We start from the raw sequence: 16,314 nt of genomic DNA, 5'->3' as shown, positions 1-16,314 counted from the left end.
CATTATTTCCTATTGACATGGTACATAGGCAGCACGTGAATTTGTAATTTTCTTCTCAACTTTCCCACAACCTAATATGACGTAATTATACAACTGAAGAGATGGCCACTTGATATTTGTACCAAAATATAGCCTAGGAGAGAAAAATTGCTTTGCAATATAATGGCATCGTTTATGAATTGCTTATTATAAGCCAAGCACTTTACAAAACAATTTCAGTGACCTCATGGGTTCATTCTATTATTAGCTATCATTTTACAAATGGAGGAAACCTCTTAAGAGAAGGAGGAGATGAGAATAACAGGTGGTAGAAAGTGGAGCCAATATTTGAAACCAGAAAGCTTGACTCCAGACTACAGTCTTGATCACCAAAGTATGAGATCTCTTTGTGGCTGACAATATTGGATTGCACAGAGCACAGACAAAACACCGATTTTCCTTTTGGAATTTACATCAGCCCTTGATAGAGTCGGGGTGGAGGGAACAGGAGATTAGAAAAGATGGCAAGATACATGTAGTAAATTGCCTTTTGATAGCTCCTTACGTCTTCTTGCTTGAGACTACACCATCTAGGTAATGGCTGCCCTATAATGGCATGCATCAGCATTTTGTTAAAACACACAGTGCTGGACCCCACCCAGAGTTGCTGATTCAATTGGCCCGGGTTGGGACCCAAAAATCTGCATTCCAAACTTTCCAAAATAATACACTGTTAGTCCTGGAGCCACACTTGGAGAATAGTTGACATAAAATACTCAGAGGAAACACAGATGACCAGCCACTGGCATGAGCTTTTTTGAGGGTCTCTCTCTCTTTTTTTTTTTTTTTTGTAGTGTAGTCAGGTGCTACTCTAAAAATATCTTGTTCATATTTACTATTGAGGTTTAAACATTCTATGTATTCTCAGTATTGAATTGGTTTTGTAATGTTCCTGAAATGAAAATGCCACAAAGACATGAAATGTTAGAGAAATACAAGAAATTTAAAAATCAGGTAGGTCCAATTGTGGTCAGCAGTAACCAACCCAACTAGTATCCATGAGGACTCAGGTTCAATCCCTGGCCTTGCTCACTGGGTTTAGGATCTGCCTTTGCCTCGAGTTGCAGTGTAGGTCACAGACACATCTTGCATCCAGTGTTGCTGTGGCTGTGATGTAGGTCGGCAGCTGTAGCTCCAATTTGACCCCTATCCTGGGAATCTCCATGTGCTTCAGGTGCAGCACTAAAAAGACAAAGAGAGGAAGGGAGAAAGGAAGGAAGGAAAGAAGAGAGAAAGGAAGTAATTTAAAAATAAGAGTAACAATACTTTTTGCTTCCACTGGGTAACTCAAATATACTTTAGAGACAAAATGATAGCTAATATCTGCTGAGAAGCAAATGTCAATGTATGACTTAACCTAAGAGAAATTCTAGCTGATCATTAACTGTGGTTGGGGGCCTGGTAGACCACCTACATTAGAGCAGTAACTGCATTCTGTGAAATAAGTTATCTATTAGATGGAGTTCCCGATGTGGCACAGTGGGAACGAATCCGACCAGAAACCATGAGGTTGTGGGTTCGATCCCTGGCCTCACTCAGTGGGTAAGGATCTGGCTTTGCCGTGAGCTGTGGTATAGGTCGCAGACCTGGCTCGGATCCTGCTTTGCTGTGGCTGTGGTGTAGGCTGGCAGCTGTAGCTCCAATTTGACCCCTAGACTGGGAAACTTCATATGCTGCAGGTAAGGCCCTAAAAAGAAAAAAAAAAATTATCTATTAGATATAACTGTGAAATGCTGTGGAGGGAATAATAGGGGTTCAGAACCTAGTCCAACTGAAATGGTGCTTGTTAAACACTAAAGGCAAAAATCAAACAAAAGTAGCTTTGATTCTGATAACTTTTCATGAGATAAATTTGCTGAAGTGTCAATGGGCCCAGAGCCTTCATCTGTTCGTTGTCCAACTGTAAATAAGACCTGAGTGCTGATTATAAGAAAACATCGCACTTATTGCCATAGTTGGCTACATATTCAAAAAAAATTTGGAAACTTTTTATAATGAAAATGTCTCTAGATCACAAATTGGTTTCTCTCTCTTTCTTTTCTCTGTTGCACTTTACCTTTAGGAAGGAAATTCAATATTCGACATTAATGACTAAATGATGAGGCAGGAAAACCTATAGTGAATTAAATAAAGCACCTAGAATATCAATAGAATTTAAGGTGACTGGCAGAAGAAGTAGTGGCCCCTCACTCAGCCACTAAGAAAATTTACCTTTCCCCCCAACTTCGTTGTTACTTTTTATGCTGGCTTAAATAAGTCGCATATTTAGAAAAATAAAAACCACTCCAAGACCCCTTAATCAGAAATAACTACTGTTAACATTATGTGAATATCTCTCCATATACATACACATGAGAGAGAACTTTTAAAACAGAATTGTGGAGTTCCCGTTGTGGTACAGCAGAAATGAATCCGACTAGGAACCATGAGGTTGTGGGTTCGATCCCTGGCCTTGATCAGTGGGTTAAGGATCAGACGCTGTCCTGAGCTGTGGTGTAGGTCACAGATGCAGCTCGGATCCCGAGTTGCTGTGGCTCTGGCTATAGCTCCGATTAGATCCCTAGCCTGGGAACCTCCATATGCCGAGGGTGTGGCCCTAAAAGACAAAAAAGAAAACACCAGAATTGTCATGCTAGACTTAATTCTATTAGTTTAATTTTGCTTAAATTTAACAGAAATAAAAAGGAAAGCAGAATACTCTGGTTAACCTCAGATAAATGTTTCTTTACTACTAGTTCTTAAAAGCTTCCTATAAAGTTAAGGGAAAAAGGATTTTAATAAATAAAATTGTAAGTGATTCAATTTGATTTGTTCATTATATTTGCATTGTCAAGGCTTATAAAGTCAGCGTGCAGATTAAACAGCTGATTAATTACAGCACAGGAGAGAATTTGTGAAATTAAAAAATAGATCTGAAGAAATTACCCAGAATGTGAAAAAAGGTAAAAAGAGGGTAAAAATCTGGAAAACATGAGAAAAGGTGTGAGACAGAATGAGAAGTTCTGACACATACAATATTCAATTGTAATTCCTAAAAGATAAACATGAAGCAGGGATCATATTCAAAGAGATATTGTCTGAGAATGTTCCTGAATTCTGAAGGAAACATGAAACTTCTGTAAGACATGAAGTCTCAGACTCAGGTAGCACACAGAACCTAAACTGCATAAATAAAACAAAATTTCCTGGAACAGAGTATGCCGAGATTCAACTTGATGGCAATATGTAGTCTTAGAAAACTTTTGCTCTGTGTCTTTTCCCAAGATTTGTAAAATATCCCTGCCAGGGGGGAGGAGGAAGGAGTGTGGAGATAGGAAAGCCCCATGAATAGCCCAGGTTCACATTTGGTAGGGATGCCAGGTACGAGGAAAGTTAATGGCCAGAAAATTAAAGTAGAATCTCCCTGTATGCCCAGAACAGCACTAAAGGTGGAGGAGCCCTCAAAACTTGCAATAATAATAATAGCTATTGTTTATTAGGCATTTATTAGAGAAAGGTCTGATCTTGGTCCTGAACTACTTAGAAACTGATGAAAGGAGTAGCTTAAATACATTGTTACTGGTCAATCTTCCTGACAACCACTTGAGTTAGTGGACTCCAGGTTAAGAAAAGAAGACCTAGTTTACTAGTGTACTGTTTTCCATAAATTGTCTAATTCTGACAACTCCCAGATTACAGATGAGGAAACAGGCTAGACAGTGCTTGAAACTAGAGTGTCATATAGATAGCTAAGTAACAGAGCTAGAAGTTGAGGTATGGCTTTATGACTCAAAAATCTAAACTTTTAGCCATTGTCAGTGCTTCTTAAAGTATAAAACAAGGACCTCCTGCATTAGAATCAGTTGTTCTAATTAGTTATTACTAAGAATGTATTTGATTTCTTATCTGCTAAAACAAGGGAGCAGGGCTTAGCAAACTAATTTTTTTAGCCCTTTTCTAGGGCTGCTGCTTTTCTAGGCTCCCAGGCTAGGGGTCTAATTGGAACTATAGCCATCAGCCTCCGCCAGAGCCACAGCAATGTGGGATCCAAGCCTTGTCTGCGACCTACACCACATCCAGCAATGCCGGATCCTTAACCCACTGAGCGAGGCCAGAGATTGAACCCACAACCTCATGGTTTCTAGTCGGATTCATTAGCCACTGAGCCATGACAAGAACTCCACAAACTAAATTTTAATGAGCTCCTCAGTAATCATAAAACTACCTACACTCTCTTTATAGGTCTTACAGTTTCATCAATTCTTTTGGAAAATATTTTTCTGACATTAAAATTTTTTGTCCTTTTTTTTTTTTTTTTAAAGGTCCATACCCGTGGCATATAGAGGTTCCCAGGCTAGGGGTTGAATCAGAGCTGCAGCTGCACATCTATACCACAGCTCACAGCAACGCCGGATCCTTAACCCACTAAGGGAATTCAGGGATCAAACCTGCGTCCTCATGGATTCTAGTCAGATTCATTTCTGCTAAGCCATGACAGGAACTCCCTGACATTAAAATTTTTTTTCTAACATATACACCAATTGTGGAAAATACCAACAATACTGGAAAGTATTAAGAAGATCATTTAAATCACCTGAAGATTCCACCAGAACAAAAACCATTCCTAGTGTCTGGTGTATTTCCTTCTGATGTTATATATATCACAAATTTGTGTCATCCTGTTTTGTAACTTTTGCTTTCACTTAACATGTTAAAAATATTTCCCTATACTCTAATAAAAACAAGAGACTTTAACCTTTGTGTACTATTACATTGTAATCAATCTATTGTTGAATGGTTCTTTCTAGGAGAAAGTCAACATTTTTTCAAGTGAAGGGAATTGAATGTGAAGTCAGCTCTGTAATGACTGGGTATCCCAGGACCCAAGGGAAGGGAAGGAATGAAGGAAGTGTTCTGATTTGAAAGGCAGCAGGCCCTAGCTGCATGTCTGCAAGAGAAATGGGGGTATAGGGGCTTCTGGAATGGTGTCTGGCCAATGGACTTTAGGAGAAGTGGTTTCTGATGCTGAGTTTTAAGTTTTCCTTTTCTATGATAGCCTAAAATCTTTAGTAACCTCTAGAGTATCTAGAATCTAGCATCAGCTTTGCCCTGTGGTGCTCTATGGGAGCACAATGGGAGTAATAGGGAGAGAGTAGGCACAGGTGGCTGTAGAAGTCCCAATAGGGGATCATAGGTAAAGAGGGAAACCTGGGGGATGTGGGAAGATAAGTTCAAGAAAACTATCAGAATAAGGCAGGCTTGCATAACTGTTGGAGGTGCGAGAATTGCCTCAGGACATTGTATGGTGGGTGGGAACTGTTGGAGGTGCGAGAATTGCCTCAGGACATTGTATGGTGGGTGGGATGAGGTCTGCATTTAGATTCAGACCAAGGGCAAGAGTTTAAAGAAAGACCCTCAGCTGATTTGATTATACACCTTATGGGACACTAAGGAGGAGCTACTTACTCCTGGAAAGGAAGAGGCGGGCCTTTCCAACCTCCATGTCTCTTGGATGATAAAACGATGGCCCACCAGATCCTAGAGCAGAGAGTTTCCTTGCCTGCTCACTTGCATCTCTTACAAGCATTCTATCCTAATAAATCTGTTCCTTGACTATCACCGAATTCCTTCCGCACAGAGGCATAAAGAACCTGAGCCTTGGTGAATCCAGATACAGGGTGAGTAACTCCAGTTTAAAACTGTGGGTTCAAGTCCCAACTGGGTTTTGGCTGGGTTAAAGTCCTGGTATGTGGGTTCAAGTCCCAATCTTTGTTCTGGCTAGGTTCAGGCTGTTAGTGAGTGCTGTCAGTTTCAGGAGGGCCTATGACAGATTATGTCAGAATGGGAGTTTGAGGCTTTTGGTTTCTAGGCAGTTACTTTATGCAACCCGGTTCTGTGTATTGTCAAGTTGCAGGATTCAAAGAGTGTTTTATTTATTTTTTTATAAGGATTTTTATTTTTTCCATTATAGCTGGTTTACAGTGTTCTGTTAATTTTCTACTGTACAGCAAGGTGACCCATTCACACATACATGTATACATTCTTTTTTCTCACATTATCATGCTCCATCATAAGTGACTAGATATAGTTCCCAGTGCTATACAGCAGGATCAAAGAGTATATTTTTTAAATATGCAAAGGTTTACCTTGTATTTTATTGTTTTAGAGAGAAAGAATGATGGCATGAATTATTTTAAGACTACTCTTTTTTTTTTTTTTGGTCTATTTTGGGTCACCCCCACCGCATATGGAAGTTCCCAGGCTAGGAGTCAATCGAGCTATAGTTGCGGGTCTACACCACAGCCACGGCAACACCAGATTCAAGCTGCCACATCTGTGACATACATCACAGCTCACAGCAATGCCAGATTCTTAACCCACTGAGCGAGGCCAGGGATCAAACCCATGTCCTCACGGATACTAGTCAGATTCGTTATGGCTGAGCCATGACGGGAACTCCTTAAAAGACTACTCTTTTTAAGAATAATCCTTTGGTCTTTTGAGGAGAAAGTCTCCCTTTAAAGACACACTTTTATCACAGAGAAACTTTATCCTACACAGGTAGATGACAACTCTCATAAAACAAGGAAGCAATTATTCCAGATTCTTGCTTTTCCTGTCAGTCTCAGTGGTCAATTCGTGGATTCGTGGAGCTGTCCAAGGTTTTATTTCTTGCCTTTTTTGTTCTGGCTCCTTTAATCATCATTCAAAGAGGCAGCAGAGGGAAGTGAGGAAGTGCACCAGACTCCAGTCAGACTGCTGGGTTTGAATCCCAAAACCAGCACTGAACAAGTCATACTGCGACACTGAGCAAGTCAAATAACCTTTCTAGGCCTCATTCTCCTCATCTGTAAAAACAGGGATGCTAATAAGAGCACCTAACTTAAAAAGTTATCATGAGGATTTAATCAGTTACTCTTTGTGAAAGCATTTATAACAATGTCTGCAGGTAGCAAAAACAGGAATCTTTGGGTTCTCTAATTTCTACCATAAGAAGGTTTTTAGGAGTTTCTGTCGTGGCGCAGTGGAAAGGAAACCTACTAGGAACCATGAGCTTTCAGGTTTGATCCCTGGCCTTGCTCAGTGGGTTCAACATCCAATGTTGCCGTGAGCTTCCATGTAGGTCGGCTCGGATCTGGCATTGCTGTGGCTCTGGTGTACGCCTGCAGATATAGCTCTGATTAGACCCCTAGCCTGGGAACTTCCATATGCTGCACCTGCAGCCCTAAAAAGACAAAAAAAAAGGTTTTTAAACTTAGGTTACTTTTCTCCTCAGCTCTTTTGCTTTTGTAAATATGCCCTGGCAACTGTGAATCCAGGATAGGGCAACATGAGGAGGTGGAGAGTGCTCACTGAGCTGTGACCTAAGGTCCCTAGTCTTGGCTCTACCATTAAGCAGCTGTGTGACCCTGACTAAGTTAACTGACTTCTCCGGCTTCAATTTCCTCCTCTGTAAAATGAAGGAGTAAATCACCTCAATGCTTTAGTATTCGGTGGGTCACATTCCCTCTTTGTTTGTAAACTGGAAGTTTGACATCTACCATTAGCCAGAGGGTCACAGCTGGGGGGTACACAGGAAAGTGGAGATCCACTGCCTAAGTGCCACCAAAGGAGCCAGGCCAAATGTTTGAGAGGAAATCAGGGCAGAGGGTGGCATTGGCACTTCTTTCTGCAGAGCCTAAACCCTGCCAGACTCACCCGAGGGAGCTCTCACGGTGGTTTGTTAGAAAACTCCCTTTAGTTGGGAAGATTACCGGGTCGAGACTCCCAAGGACACAGAAACCTTTTTGATCAAGAGTATGAAGCGGCTCAGTATGAGGCGTGACTTGATGGGAGCAGTGTCAACCTTCTTTCGGCTGTGTCGCAGTTTCCCATCCGTGCTCTAGGAGGGGTTCTCTCTGTGGCAGGGCCAAAACCCCCTCCTCGGGAGTCTGTGATGGGTGCCCCTGCAAAGCCAGCTCCCCTTCCTACAGCCCCTCCCTCCTTGCTGCCATAGAAACCAGACTAGAGGTCCAGGCCCGCGTCCAGTTGCCCAACCGGCCTCCCGGTCCCAGCTCTCCCCTCCCCCTCCCCCTCCCCCAGGCCAGCCCCCCTCTCCGGATTGGTCCTTCGGGAAACGCTGTGGGGCCCCTCGGTCCCCTTGGCGGAGCCGAGCCGCGCCGGCGCGCCGGGTTTGCCGCGGCCGCGGTCAGTCAGGTCGACCGCCCCTGACAGCTCCGGGAGCCTCCCGCCCCGCCGCTGCGCCGGGGCACCCACGCAACCCCCGCGCCAGCGCCAACCACCCGGAGCGCCTGACCCTGCGCGGCACTGCCAGTCCGCGAGCTGGGTTCGCCCCAGGTAAGCGAGGGCCGCGGGGCTCGCAGCCAGAGCCCGACCTGGTCGCCTCTTCCTCCGAGTAGCTGCAGACCTGGGTGCTGAGGAGGGGCGCCTCCCCTCCCCACGACCTGAGGGGAAAGGGAGACACAACTCCCGGCGGGGGCGGGCAAACTGGGGTCAGGAGAAGGTTACGTGCTTTGGGGGGCGTCCCCTCCCAGGCCCTTCGCGCGCGAGAGGAGAGGGCGTAAGAGGCAGAGTCCAGGGTGGGCCGGCGGTGTGCCGGGTGCCTGGATGACGCGTGCGCCCAGAGGCGTGTGCGCTTGTGTCCCCGAGTCCCGGCTTGGGGTGGGCACCCTTGTCTGTGTGATCGCCCACACGTGAGGCGGGGAGGGCAGCCCAGCTTTTCGCCCCGTGCACACCAGCTGCGCGCCACCAGCCCCAGCCGGAGCGAACCCAAAACTCGAGAGTTTGTAACCAGGGCGGGGGAACCTGCGTGATCCTGACTTGGCGGTGGGCGGTGGAGACAACTGACAGAGAACGGCCGTGGCCCAGAGGAATGAACCCTCCGCCACACCCCACACGGCTTTGTGCCCTGAAGATGCTTCTTTTGAAAGACTGGGCAAGTAGGGAAGAAGCGGTCTCCTCTAACCTGAGGTCCCTTCAGGAATATTGGGAGCTCGAGAATTCCGGGGTACCACCCGGAGAGGATCGCAACAGGGTCTTTAAAACGCCATTTCTCATCAGCTTTTGTGTGCCTGACAGTATCTGAGTGGATGAAGAGGTCAAGGCAACGGATAAAGGTGCTTTTAGTCCTAACACGGGCAGCGAAGGTTAAACCGGTGCACTTTTTTCGTCCCTTTCCTCTGTCCCTCCTCCTCAGTTCCTCTCAGCATTTTTCCCCCTCTCCGCACCCAGCCCTCGCCGTTTTCGTCCTCCGGAGTTTATTAGACAAGAGGGTTCTCTATTAGACCCACCCTCCCCCACCCCATTGCTCACCCATTTCAAACCGAGATTGAATGAACCACGTTCTAAGCTCTCACCCGTGCAATCCAGACAAGTTTGGAAATTAAATAAATCGTCTTTGCAGTCGAGGTTGCGGGAAGCCAAAAGGGAGACAAAACCAGACCGAAAAATCGATTCCGAGTTAAGTCAGGATTGCAAAGAGGAATCTAAAATGAGTATTTGTTTATGGCAATATGGTGGTTTTTTTTTTTTTTTAATGTTTGAAAAATGTGTCGCTCAAGCTTGCATCATCAGTATTCAATGTGATTCACAGAAGAGCTTCAAAAGATGGTTTCTGTTAGTGTTGCAAAAGCACTTCTAATTTCCGTTCCCATGGTAACTGAAGAAGTCTCCCTGCACTGTTGAGACGCTGCCTGACTGGAACCAGGAACTGTTCTTGAGGAGATCTCCCCACCTCCCCTCATGTTACCATGGTAATAATAATTGAGCCTATAAGATACTTGTTTCTTTAAAGTACTAAAAGCCCAGGACATGTTGTTGTTTAATTTTGTCTTTTCAGAGTTTGCAGTTTGTGAAACGGATCTTCCCTCTCAGACAGCTGAGAGTAAACACTGCCCTCCAGCCAATCAGTCCTGCTGGCCCAGATCTCTTCTCACAGCTTACTGCACTAAGGGAGGGAGAGGAGAGTGTTTGATGTTAAAGGAATCCTGGCCGGGGACCAGATAGCTCTCCCCATTTAGCAATAAATTTGGAATCCTAATTAGCTTTCTAATTAGGAGATGGGGGATGTAGGTGGGAGGCCCAGAAAGAGGCTAATAGGGAAAAAGCTAAGTCCAGCTCTCCATGGACTGGTATTTTGTGTGGTGTTGAATTTGCCTAGTAAAGTCCTCATGTGTTTATTTTTGGCTTGACCACTGTTAAGTGGTAAGCCTGAGAAAATCTTTAGAGAGGCCTCCTTCTGTGCTAGGAAAAAAAATGTGGATAGATATTTAGTTTGAGGTGTGTGCTTTTTTCCCCAATAACTAAACTGTATTTAAAATAAAGGCCATTTTGTGTGAAATCTAAATTTCCCAGTAATAACTACAGATAGGCCATCGAGTCTATTTTTATGCTCTTGGTTTAGCCTTAGGTTTTCAGTTAAGAAGGTTTAATTTGGGTGGAGAGATGGTCTCATTTAAATACTTTTATTAGTAAGTGTTGATGTCTTTAAAGGACTATATTTTTTACACATCCACAATTCCTGAGCATTAAACCCTATAAATTAAACTTATATGTTGATAGCACATGATTGGAAAATTTGAAAACCCCAGACTTAGAGCTTAAAAAAAGAACTTGTCATAGTAAATTAATGTTTTTAGCCAAATATCTTGTTCCATTTTGAGAAATGTGAAAAATAAAATATAATGTAAAATCCAACTGCATTCTTTAAATCTCATTACAGCATTTCTCTAGGAACTAAGGAACCTTAATTCATTGGCTGATTTTCTTTCAGTTGTTGAAGGGACATACTGTTATAAATTTGTCTCATTCTATGGTTGTCATTCTATGGTTGTCATTTCCTATGGTTATTCTAGAAAAATTTCTCTAGAACTTAATTTATAAATTTCACTTGCTGTACAGTGGGAAAATAAAAAAATTTAAAAAAATAAATAAATAAATTTCAGGGGAAAAGGAAATATTCAGTTTTTTTAAGAAGGCAGTAGTCTGGAGTTCCTTTGTGGTGAAGCCGGTTAAGGACCCAGCATTGTCTTTGCAGAGATCTTGGGACGCTAATGTGGTGTGGATTCAATTCCTGGCTCGGGTGTGGCCAAAATAAGGAGAAGGAGAAGAAGGCAAAAATAGTCTATGATTTGAATGAATCAGGTCACAGTTCATAAATTACTTTCTCTCGAGAACTTCAAAGATAGCTCAGCCGTCATTATACATCCTAAGGCATATTAACCAGTTTTACAGATGGGCAAGTTGCGTTCAAAAGACAAGTAATTTCTCAGATGGCCAAAAAACACGTGAAAAGATGTTCAACATCACTCATTATTAGAGAAATGCAAATCAAAACCACTATGAGGTACCACCTTACACCAGCCAGAATGGCCATCATCAAAAAGTCTAAAAACAATAAATGCTGAAGAGGGTGTGGAGAAAAGGGAACCCAATACACTGTTGGTGGGAATGTAAATTGGTGCAACCACTGTGGAAAATAGTACGGAGATTCCTTAGAAAACTAAAAATAGAATTACCATTTGATCCAGCAATCCCACTCCTGGGCATCTATCCAGAGAAAACCATGACTCAAAAAGACACATGTACTCCGATGTTCATTGCAGCACTATATGCAATTGACAAGACATGGAAACAATCTAAATGTCCATTGACAGAGGAGTGGATCAAGAGGAAGCAGTACATATACACAATGGAATATTACTCAGCCATTAAAAGGAATGAAATAACGGCATTTTTAGCAACATGGGTGGACCTAGACATTATCATGCTAAGTGAAGTCAGTGAGACAATGAGACAGCAACATCGAATGTTTTCACTGACATGTGGAATCTGAAAAAAGGACAGACTGAACTTTTTTGCAGAACAGATACTGACTCACAGACTTTGAAAAACTTATGGTTTCCAAATGAGACAGGTTTGGGGGTGGGGGGGATGCACCTGGAGTTTGGGATGGAAATGCTATAAAACTGAGTTGTGATGATTGTTGTACAACTATAAATGTAATAAAATTCATTGAGTAATTTAAAAAAAAGACCAGTAATTTCAGCTAACTGCTTGGAAAATTAAGAGACAAAAACTAAAGTCACTTAGCATGTCTATGAACTTGAGAATCAGCTAGGACTTAGAGAAAATGTAGGTGAGAAGAGAGACAACAAGGTGGAGTGGCAGAAATAATTTAAAATTAAGAGAAAAATAAAACTGTAGGGAAAAAAGGGTTTTAAGTGAGAAGAAAACTCACATATTAAAGGAAAGGGATTAAAAAGAAAAAAATGTAAAGAAAGTTGCATAGGAAAACAAAAACAAAAAAAGCCTAAGTTGGAGAACAGAAACTTAAAAAGAACTCTGCTCTTCATCTTCCATGGAGAACGGAGAACCTCATCCTTTCCCAGAGGGCCCCAGGTATCCTATTTAACAAAATCCTCCAGTTTAGAGGATCTCTAGAGGCTGTGTTGTGGACCAAAATTCACTCTGGCTCACTGCCTCCTCCCAGTGGTATGGGGTGAGGCAGCCTCCCCGTCTCCAGGTCTGCCAAAGTAGCTATTCGCTAGACCTCCTTTCCAATCCTTAGGCCACCAAGAAAGCTTTCTATACATATGTTGGGATCAGTTAGTTGGGATAATTTGAAGATACACTGGATTATGTAATTATGATTTTACTTTAAATTGCAAGTTTCACTTTTAAAAATTGCCAAAACTGTCATCAAAATTATGCATTCATCTAATTTTATGAATTAGGGCATGTGAAAAAATTCTAACCAAGCAACACTCCCTGTCCTTGTTTATAATCACTCTCTGCTCTTAGTTGTTCGATCACACCCCTCCCTGTTTCCAAATAATTGGCTGGCCCTTGACGTAATCCATTTTGGTCTGAGTCTACGTACTTTCTCTTTTGTAGGGGTGGAAACAGCTCTCTTATTCCACTCAACTTCCTCTTCCTCCATTTTTGCAGCTAGTCAAAAGGAAGAAAATCAGCCCCACCACCATTAGCACAGCCCTTTATTTACAAATGCCAGGCAGCAGAGAGCTCCTAAGAGCCACTGGCTTGGGGAAGACAGGCTAAATTTTTTCTAGGAATTTAGCCAGAGCAGCCAAAGTTCAGCTAATTTCAGAAATAGTTGATTAAGAATCACTCTTAGAAAAGGGAGGCATTGATCTTTCAGATTAACAGCTGTTGCTTGAGTAATTTGGATGTTATAAGGGGGATAGAGAGGCTGAGTTAGGGGCTAATGTCTTGGGCTAGGGTAGCGTGAAGGAAGAGCTTGTACACTTCTCTCTGGAAATCCTGCCCTAAGAGTGCTTCAAGTGACAAGCACAGTGTTAATTAAATCAGCACTGTGTTTGCATTACGACTGTAATTATTATTCACTGCAGAGCCAAGTCGTGAATTATGGCTGTTTCTTTTTCTGCACAAGTTTTTTGGAGAAAATAGTTTTTCATTTGTTTAATTTTTAGGAACTTATCACCATTTCTTCTAGTGACTCTTAAAAACACCTCTCCTTGGTATTTTCTGCACCAACCCTCATTTTCTTCCAGGCCCCAGCCCAGGGCTCCGAAATAGAGCCCTCAGTTCTCCAGTCTGATCCAGTTCTCTTCTGGCCCAGACACACAGGAGCATTCCAAGATTTCGCCTCACTTCCCTTCTGTGCAGATTCCCTGGCTCCCCGGTTCACTTGTTTTCATCGTTCTTGGTTTATGCTTTCATTTTATGGATCATCTGTTTTGCTAGCTACTTAAGAAAGGGTATAGAAAGTAAAATTGGGGGACCTTGTATGTGTGGACAGGTATTTCATTCTCAGGCTTAATTGATGATTGGCCTGAGAAGAGGATTCTAGGCTGGAAGCAGATTTCCAAAGGCATTGATTTATTGTTTTCCGGCTTCCAGTGTTTCTGAAAGTTCCATGTCATTCCAATGCTTGATTCTTGGCATGAAATCTATTTTTTCTCTCTGGAACCTTGTAGGAGTCGCTCATTGTTTTATGAAATTTCACTGAGTATAGATTCATTTTCTGTGGATTATGTTCATTTACCTGGTGGAAGCAGGAAACTCATTTCCTGAACTTGTAGGGAATTAATGTTGTAGGCATAACTTGGAAAATTATTCCATTTTATTGGTTTCTTTCTTCCTTTCTTTCTTCCTTCCAGATCCTTAACCCACATGCCAGGCTGGGGATCAAACCCACACTCCCAGAGACACTGCTGGATGTTAAACCGCTGTATCACAGTGTGAACTCCACTTATTGATTATTGTTCATTTTATCAATTCAGGACTTTTAGCTTTGAATAACTTGGTTGCTGGCTTTGGAATCATGCATACTGCCAGACCATTCTCTCTTTTCTCACTGCTTTTTGTCTTTTAAAAACTGATCTCTACTCTCATTGGTACAGGATCATACCCTTAGCTTTACTAATAGTTTTGATACTCCTTGACATTTGCTTTATGATACATATTGGTTTAAAAGTGTTAATATCAGTGCAAAGACAGCAAACTTGCTATAGATGTGAAGGTCAAGGCTAAAATGATGGTCCAGCTTTCATGACCTTTTATGTCAACTATTGGTAACCTGCCGAGTAACTCTCTCTCTAGAATATAGACTTGCTCACCTTTATATTTTACAGTGAAGGAAACCAATCCAGAGAAGGTAAGTCATTTCTTCTGACTCCTTTCTAAACCCTTATTCTTTTACCCAGTCTCTTCTCTCTCCTTAGCTACCTTGTCTTATGTTTCATTTTCTTTTCAATTCTTAACCTTCTCTTCTTTATTATAAAGAAATATTATGGTTCTTTACTATAAGACGTATTACAAAGTATATATTCTAAAATACTACATATTCCAGAGGCAGCAAGAACTGGTGGTTAAGTTTAATCATGAAACAGCTTGCTGGGTTTGAATCCTGGCTCTGTGACTCATCTATGGTGTGACCTTGGGCACATTATTTGACTTCTTTGAACCTCAATTTTAGGAGGCCTATAATAATGGTGCCTACCTTTTAGGATTGTTTTGAGAATTAGATGACTGATTCATGTAAAGCTCTTAGAATGGTACTTGGCACACAGTAAATATCAATATTGCTAGTACTATTGACAAAAGTACAGAAATAAATGTTAAAATGAAAAAATAATTATCTAGAATTCTATCTCTACTCCCATCTATAATCCCAACTAAAGAGATGACCATGGTTAACATTTTAGAGGGTTTTTTTTTTTTTTTTTTAGAGTCACACCTGTGGCATATGGAAGTTCCAGGCTAGGGATTGAATTGGAGCTGCAGCTGCCCACCTATGCTGCAGCCACAGCAACCTGGGATCTGAGCTGCATCTGTGACCTACACTACAGCTCATGGCAATGCTGGACACTTAACCCACTGAGTGAGGCCAGGGATCAAACTCGAATCCTCATGGATGCTAGTCAGGTTCATAACCCACTGAGCCATAACCCACAAGGGGAACTCCCCATAGGGTTGTTTTTATTATTTAAAAATGAAGCAAACAACCAAAAACAACCTGGAATATTGTACATACAGTTTCACTGTGGCATTTTCTGCTTGTCTTTATATTTTGAGCTTTTTTCCACACCATTGGCTATTCAGTATTCTTGTGTATGTATATTCCTTTCTGTACTGGTTCTAACACAGAGCTTTGCAAATTAGGTTCTTCATAAGTGCTGACTGACAGGGAAGCCAGCTCTTCCTTTTGAACCCTTTGAGTTTGGAACAGGTATAAAGAGAGATACTCCATCATGTGTTTGAGAAAAACCTGTTACAACTAAGTCAGGTCTTCTCATTCTCTACACAAGGAAAGCATTCTGGAGATGGCACCTAAAAAGTGTGGATTACAAAAGAATGAGGGAATACTCATATGAAAAGACTATGGAGGAGGGCTGGGTGAGAACCAGAGTGGAAGGGGTGGGGTCTGACCCAGTGGGACCATCGAGCCTGGAGGTGTGGGTCTCTCCACCCCGATAGCACATGAATGTGGAGCTGATGTTTTGATTTTTCCTTTGGACCTCAGCAATTGAGGCTGGGAAGCCAGTGAAAAGACTCCTGAGTACCATCATATCCTGAAAGCTGAGGGCACTTTGATCTTCTGGGAGATATGACCTATTTGGCCCTTTCCTAGTACATGACAGTCATTAGCCTCCTTCACTCACACAGGACATATGTAGCAGCCTACTACTTAGCAACATTTTCAGTTTGGGAGTGAAGCCTTGGGCAGTCTTAGTGAGGATTCATGCCTCGTGAGAGCACTCCGTGTAACACTGAGACAAATTTATGTTAGTTGGTTTATATTCTGTCATGTTG

At 42.3% G+C, this 16,314-nt stretch overlaps 1 protein-coding gene across 2 annotated transcripts in view; it reads left to right on the top strand.

Annotated features, from left to right (window-relative positions):
* Positions 1-8,169: 8,169 nt before the first annotated feature.
* Positions 8,170-16,314, top strand: part of NIM1K (NIM1 serine/threonine protein kinase) — a 71,211-nt gene continuing 63,066 nt past the window's right edge. Inside the window, exon 1 of one of the 2 annotated variants that reach the window (XM_047766000.1) lies at positions 8,170-8,355. The gene's annotated coding sequence lies outside the window, so the exon portion shown is untranslated. The remainder of the gene's footprint in view (positions 8,356-16,314) is intronic. The other variant, XM_047765946.1, reaches the window with a different exon arrangement.

The sequence above is a fragment of the Phacochoerus africanus genome, chromosome 1 (genome assembly GCF_016906955.1).
Source record: "Phacochoerus africanus isolate WHEZ1 chromosome 1, ROS_Pafr_v1, whole genome shotgun sequence".
In the NCBI taxonomy this organism is placed as follows: Eukaryota; Metazoa; Chordata; class Mammalia; order Artiodactyla; family Suidae; genus Phacochoerus; species Phacochoerus africanus.
Note: the sequence above shows the minus strand (reverse complement) of the source record. Positions and strands in the feature narration are given on the sequence as shown.